Source organism: Nanorana parkeri, unplaced genomic scaffold (assembly GCF_000935625.1).
Source record: "Nanorana parkeri isolate BGI_ZX_2015 unplaced genomic scaffold, ASM93562v1 scaffold2413, whole genome shotgun sequence".
In the NCBI taxonomy this organism is placed as follows: Eukaryota; Metazoa; Chordata; class Amphibia; order Anura; family Dicroglossidae; genus Nanorana; species Nanorana parkeri.
The window spans coordinates 41,669-49,783 of record NW_017308681.1 but is presented as its reverse complement, the minus strand read 5'-3'; positions in this window follow the sequence as shown (position 1 = coordinate 49,783).

The window sequence follows — 8,115 nt, the reverse complement described above, 5'->3', positions numbered from 1 at the left end:
CTGATGTAACCTCACCAGGATGCAACGCTTGGGCACGGCTGGTGCCAAAGAGAACCAGGAAGTAGGAAACAAGATGTTATAAGTAAACAGAAATATGTTTGCTTAACTAATGAATGTAAGATGATTTCATATTAAGCATGCAGAGTTGCAAACTGATATGATTTGTAGCCAATGGGGTGAAGGTCCGCTTTAAGGTACACTGTGACAATCCAAAATAACCTAGCCTAAAATGACTGACTAGATAGCTTGATAGATCTAGATAGCTTGATGGCCATTTGTATCCATTAACAACAATGTTTAACGCATGGATTATAGTAGCTGTATGCAAGAAACAAAGTGATGACACTATAGCAAACATCTCACCAATCCTCGCATTTTAAATGTTTTAATGGAACCTGTTAGTAAAAAAAAAAATATTCCAATCTATTTATAAACTGGTCTACTGGACAAAGGTTTATGCTTGATAAAGTTGCAAGTACAGATTTGCAAAATTAAAGTCCTTGAGTGATATAGCTGAATATATAATAGATGTATATTACTGTGAAAAAATGCTGTAAAGTAAGAATGCTTTCAAAAAAAATATATTTTTATTGCTTATTTTTATCAATTTACAAAATGCAAAGTGAATGAACAGAAGAAACATCTAAATTAAATAATCAGATTATTGCCTTCCTCCTCTATAGCAGTGTCCTCGTGGTCAGATTGTTTCCGCCCCGGTGTCTGATGTCAGAGGAATGGAGAGTAGGTGGCAGGATTAGTTGCTGCTTGGTGTGGCTGTCTTCCCCCGGTGTCTGATGTTATGACACCCATGAAGCAGAAGCGGAGCATCAGGTGGGGAGCGTCCTGTTGCTATCTGTTCCGCTTAAGTAATGTTTGTATATATTTTTAGTGTAATACATTCACATTTGTTGCCAAAGTAAGTCAGTGATTTTTAAAAAATTATTATTCAGAAGCAGAATTAGGTTCATTTTATGGTTAAAGTAAAGAATCCATAACTCATATGTTCTGTGAGTCACTGCCACCATTTAATGAATGAGGTTTTTGTTCAATTCCCCTTCAAAACAAACACATTTGCATATATTATAATATATAATAAGAAGTTCTTACATTGTCCAGTGAAGCTTTTTCCATTTCTTTTTTAGCCACAGTTAACTTTTGCTCAAGGTCTGTTAGCTGTTGTGCCTGCAAGACAGAATTAAAGGGTAATCTCAGTAACACACAAAGTCAAGCATAAACAGATTCAGCCAGCCTTGGAATGTAATGCAAATGCCTGTGTAGCTCAAACATGTATGGCCATTTATAATATGCTATTTAATTAACTAATTATGAACCCGCATCTGGTGTCTCTGAATCCTGCCTCCCTCTTTCTCCATGAAAGTCTATTAAAATGATTTGTATTCTCATAAGTAAACAACTTAAATCTTAGCATTTCAAAAGAATACACATTATCTTCAGGGAATACACCTGCCTCATTTCAATTCAATAGTGCAATGTTGTCAGCGATAGTTGAATATTACGCATGTTTATCCTCTGCCAGTCCTACAACATTGTTTATTTATGTTTTATTTTATGTATCAGCTGTAAACAGTTGTTTTAAACTTTCTAAATGTACTGAAATTTAAAGAAGGAAGTATATAACAAAATATATTGTTAATGGTTGTAACTTTTAACTATACCAATCAAAAGCAGAAGCACCCTGGATTGATAACCTTTTCTAGAGTTGACACATATTTACTATCAATGTAAGTTAAAGGATTTTAGTAGTTTACATTTCCCATAAAGTTTGTATTTAGTCAAAAACATTTGGTGGAATTTCATCATTTTGGTGAAATGCATTGGATTAAATGGGAAAAGGAGATTATTGGGGTATTGGTGGTTTTACGGGTGCAGTGAGCTTCAAATGGTCCCTGAGGGTTAGAAATACTATTTCCCCTATCTTGGATTTATTCTTGTGCAAATAAATGCCCCTGATTAGCCTCATAATTTACCTTTTTTTACATAAAGAAAAAACAGACAGACAATGAAAAAACCTGTAAAATTAAAAAATTAAAGCATTCCAAATTAGGATCAAATACACACAAAAAAACACAAATACAAAAATCACAATGGCACACACTGAACTACCCTAAATATACAACAAAAACACTCTCTAAATGTAAAAAACGTAAATGGTTATTCACAAAAGGGCGAAGAGTTTGGAGAAAGCAGGAGAAGTGAACAATCTAGGACACCATAGCTGAACTGGAAAGTGAGCTGAATTGGAGAATTTTTCCAAATCAGCTATGTTATCCTAGATTGTTCACTTCTCCTGCTCTCTCCAAACTCTTCACCCTTTAGTGAATAACCCTGTAAGTCATTCTATTTTCAAGCAAAATGTTGCCTAAAAATCTCAATCAGCAAAATGAAGAGTTTCCGCTTCTGAAACATTTTTTTGATGGGAGATGGCAAAACTGGTATTTTGTGGGAAAAAAACAAATTTATCAAAATCATTCCATATACCCTGTTCCTGACCCCTATCCTATGGAGAGGTCTAGAAAAGGACAATAAGTGTAAGTTTTTACCATTCATTATGGCCCGTGCTGGGTATTTACCTTTTCTTTTTACATTCAACGTTTTTATTTTTATTTATTTTTCTGTATTTTTCTTTCCCACTTCTTTATTCTTTACACGGTTTTATTTACTTTTGCCATGTACGTGAGCTGGATTTGCAACACTTGTTCCCGTGAGATGAATTCTAGAATGGCCAAATTCTCATTGTTTTTTTCACACGTTTTATCCTTTGACACTTCTTTTGAATGAATCACTCTGCTTAGATGGTGTTGAACAGTTGCCAACCCTAGCCATCAAGATTGTACTTTATGACTGTTTTCTATTGTTTTTATTTCAGTGTAAATTTTCCTGGATATTATGTTCAGTTGTTGTAACCATACCAATTAATACTGATAAAAAAAGTTGTGCCTGAAAATATATATTGTTTACAAAAATGTATTTGCCTATAAAGTTGTGATAAAATATGAGCCTTATTATGGTGTAGATAAATTCTGGATATTTCCACTGGTAACTGGTGCTACATAAGAGACTTGAAAAATTCTAAATCACAGTAATCCACAGTGGGACAATCAATCAGCAAGTGTGACAATTCTATTTTTATTGTTTTGCAAGAGATGTGGATATCTAAAACAACATAGGAAATGTTGGGTGAGGGCATTTCATTTCAAATATGATCTACTGGTAGAGAAGATTCCAAGATTGTCTTTGTCAGGCAGATATTGGCAAACTGCCCAGTTTAGATCAGGCTAAAAAATGTGCCCATTACTATTAAATATCACAATGGCAGCAAAAAAACAAAACAATGAATGTGTTAGAGTGGGAGGGTGCAGGTATATTGTGACACTTCACAAAGTACTAAACCATGCTAGAAAGTCCTAAAACTGTTCAATCAGGACAGCCTAACATTTGAACAGAGCAGGGACACTGAAAGCTGCTACAAGCATATGCAGGCACAGCTGAGCTTTTTTTGTTAACAGTGACAAAATTACTTGAAATCCGTAGCCTTACCCTGACTTCAACACACCACCTAGCTCTAAAATGAACCAGTACCACTAAACCTTGAAACATAGCCATCCCCTAAAAACCTACCTTAAGCCTGACCCATAACTCTAAACCTAACCTGTTTTTCTGCACTACAACAAAGATGCACCAAGATGCTGACCTCAATAATGAATGCTTCTAGGTGGGCTCCCTACCCCTAGTCTATGGTTCTCCAGTCAGTGAGTTTGTGGATTTTAATGGAAATCCCACTTTCATTAGGAAGAGAGGCTGTATGGCATTTTGGCTTAAGGTTTTTTGACACCTGTGATGTAACATACCCAATAAAGAACATTAACACTTTTGGTCTAGGAGTCCGTGTTCCAGTTTGGAGCTCAGGTATCCTGTAAATGGTCCACAGGTGGATTGCTATGGGACTCAAGAATTTTCTTTATCCACAGAAGGTGTACTATGCGGAGCAAGTCAATGATCTGGAGTAAATATAATCTCTCTGTGGATCAGCCCATTTTTCTGTGAAACCGGGTTCAGGCAAACTAATTCAGTCATCACTAAGAAAAAAAAATCTAACAGATAGAATAACAACCAGAATTTTCGATGATTCTGATAATCAGTGATTCAAAATTCTTAAGTATATAGGTAGAGATTAATATTATTTTTCAAGTATATCTCTAGCCATGTTTTTAGTTTTCAAAAGAGAAGGGAATTCTTAAATCTTTCCCAGGCTTTCTTTTGCTGCTTTTGTCCCATTGGGGATAGCCTTATTACTTCATATCCCAAACACAACAGGAAGTAGTGTTACCTGAATTACTATTTAAAGTTATGATCTGCTATATAAGCATTCACACTTACAGGTATGAGATTCTAAGGATTCATTCATGAGATTTTTGAGCTCAACACAATAACAGAATTTATTGGTATATAGTATGCAGACTTGAATACAATGAACCAACAATCTATTTAACTACAACATACAAAGAAAAGATTTAAACATGCCAAATACACAGACATTGGTATCTAACAGACACACAGACATACAGTTAAGTGGGGGAAAGATTACATGTATAGTTACCCATTAATCGTCACATGAGGGCCCCATCCTGGTAAAAGAGAACTAGCTTCTTTCTTCAATCATTAATATACCCCTGGTGTCCATGGCGATACATGGCAAGTCTCCCATTGGTTGCCTCCCAAGGCCTAATGGAGATTGGAGGGTTTCCAAAACCCTCTTTACAACTCCAGACCCCTCTCTATGATTGGCCAGTCTACTTGTTATTAGATCAAAGGGTCTTGGCTCAGGAGAAACCTGATGCAATTATCCGAACAGGCTGGACTCGACAATAGCCCTATTTGCAATTCATTGGGCCTGCCACTCCCCTCCACAGTGATAAGCACAAAAAAAGACTTTATTTCCCTACAAGCTACCCCCACCTCAGGTGAAATATTTAAAACAAGAAATAAAACTATATACATATGTCTTATGAAGATTTGACATAAACTCATAAGGTAACAGTAGGCAAACTCTCTAAACTGAGGGGAAATCATTTTTAGTTGTCAATTGACCAGGTGCCCTGGTTTAGAGATTTCCCATTGATCTTTTTTCGATGACATCCTTACAATTTTGGATTTCCCCTCACTTTCTGTCACATTGTTATGTACTATGGATCATGATTTAACCTATTCATGTTAACATGGGATAATTGTAACTCTATTACTGCATTGTTGGACGCATGTGCTGTATATGTACTATGGATCATGATTTAACCTATTCATGTTAGCAGGGCAGAATTGTGAGCGCCTCCCACAAGCTGAGCACCGAGATGTGATGCAGCTATCCTGCCCAGCGCTGACTACGAGAGGCACTGCGTGAGGCAACAGGGATCGGAGTGAAACTGTGAGTAAGGGAAGCTGGGACGGGGCTGGCTGTAAATCTATTGCTATAGTGTACTGGATGTGTGTAATGTATATGTAGTACATATATACAGCACACACCTCCACTACACTCCAGCAATAGAGTTACAATTCTCCGCTGCTAACATGAATAGGTTAAACCATGATCCATAGTACATAACATGTAGTTGTACTATGGATCATTTAAAGTCACCTGTCCCTTTAAGAAAAAGTATCAGTAATTGGTATCGGCAAGTACATGAGGGGATGTACTTGTACTTGTACTTGGGCCTGAAAAAGTGGCATCGGGACATCCCTAGTGATAATAGTTACCAGTACTAACACAGAACGAGATACTACCAAGACCAGAAATAGACAGCAATAAAAACCTGAAAGATGTTCTAATTGTTCCATTATCCATCTAAAACTAAAAAACAAGCCAAAAAAACTAAAGCAGATAGACTTTAACGGGTATGGATAAAGGACTTGCAGGATTCTCACAATAGCCAAGATGTCTGTTGGATTATCAAAAGGAATGTTTTTATTCTACAAAACAGCAAACACAATATCACTACCTAGGATTATCTATTTTGTTCTCTTTTGGTTGTACCCAGTCATCAAACATTCATTATGCCCAATGGGAAAAGTCTAAAGAATAAGCCATTGTCTAAGGAAAAATAGCTGTGTATTATGCACACTAAGAGCTGTCAGAAAAAAAAAGCCCACACACTGTTATATTAGGCAAATCCATTCTAATCATTGGTGCAGTGGATGCACCAGTTAAATAGAGCACACAGAAATGTACAATGCAGTAAACAATAGTGATGTCCACTTACTGGACAGAGGAGTTAGCTGAAATCCAATTGGTTGCTGTGAGTTACTGCACTTTGTACTTCAACTTTGTTTTTTGCTCAATATACATTTGAGAGTGTTTATGGTCTCTTCTTTAAGAGCTACCTTCATTTTGCCAGTTATTCCTTTGCATTCTCACTCATCGTCCCCTTTCTGACATTTCCAGTGCAGTTACAGCCTGGAGTTTCCATGCTCATTACAGCCTGGAGGAAGAAGTGCAATGGTATGACTGTGACTGGTTGTCACTATCTTCCTGCAGCTGCTAATTTATAATTAACTGATGAGATGGAGGCAATAACACATTACTAGTAATATAATTTTATCTGCTGCTTTAGAATAATTCTAAATAGGACACAAGACCCATCATTTTCAAGCATGTGACCAGCAGTTAAGGTAGACTAGTGAAAACAGTATTGTGATTAGGGATGCACAGATACTTTTTGAGTACCAGTGCAGATACTAGTCATTTTCATGAGAACTACCAGGGTTGCAGCGGTTGCAGCTGGGACCTGGCTCTGGCGCTCCACCACTGTCCTGACATCGTTAGACTGCATTGTTTTAGAAAAATTGTCACATGACACTAAACAAAAATGTATCAGTACTCGTACTTGTAAGTACTCGGCAAGTACCAGTACTCGTACTCGCAAAACTGGTATCTGTGCATCCCTTTATTTATATTTATAAAAACAAAATCGTACATTAAAACAGAGATGTACAAATCCCAGGAGCTCCGTGTGCTCCTTACACATGACAGCTGCCTCCTAATTTTTGAATTTTTCTCTAGTGTAGTCTTGGAGCTCAAAAGTATCGGTACATGTACTCGTACTTTGACCGAGTACTGTACTTGGTATCTGTGCAACCCTAATTGTGATGTCAGCTAAAGGGGGATCAGAGCAGCTCTAATGTGCCACTCTCCAATAAATTCTTTTTCAGGACAAACAAAGGCAATAAAACAGAGTGTTCCTAAAATAACAGCCCAGTAATGGAGGGTATCAGACTCTTGCATACCCTTGCAGAGAAGGACTGGTAGGATTTAGTACAGCCAGTGAGGGCCTGGAGTTTGTTTACCAAAATGCACTTGTGGGCCTGTGCCTGGGATAGCAGGGTAAGGGAGCCAACACCAAGCCCCAAAATGTACAAATGGAGATATGTTTTTTTTCCTTATTCTGTTTCTGTTTTCTGACTGCCTCTTGAAATTCGAGGTTTACTTTAGGAAAAGAACTGTAGGTGGAAGGGGATGCATGTGACAACCAAAACAGTTTTTGTAATTTAGGAAATATGGACCAATCTCTCATTTATTTTACTTGGTGTAGATATTTGCAAGAACCTGCGCTAATTGAGAGCAATAATATTAAATGGATAAATATAAACCAAGGACTAAAAAGTATATATACATTTTTTTTTTATTTCTATAATTTTTTAGAGTTTTTCTAGAAGAGTACGAGAAGCTGCTGGACTCAGGCACTCGGCCGCTATAGTGAAGATGTGTTAAATGGTACAGCGCTAAACGTCCATCATTGATGGATATGCGAAAGATCAAACTGTTATGATCAGAGCTTGGAGCATTCATATGAAAAATGTAAAGAATGTATCAAAAAGTGTCAGTGACTTCTATATAAATAAAGTGAAAAAAGTGTAAAAAACTGACAGTGTGTAAAAGGATATTGATCCAAAATAAAATGTCAAAAAAACAACTGTTCAGTGGATTGTATAAAATGTATCGAATATAAAACCTGTGTTTAAAGTCTAAAAGCGTGTAAGAAAATATACAAAAATATGTGTCATGTGTATTTAAACATATAATCAATAAATTTGTAACACAACAAT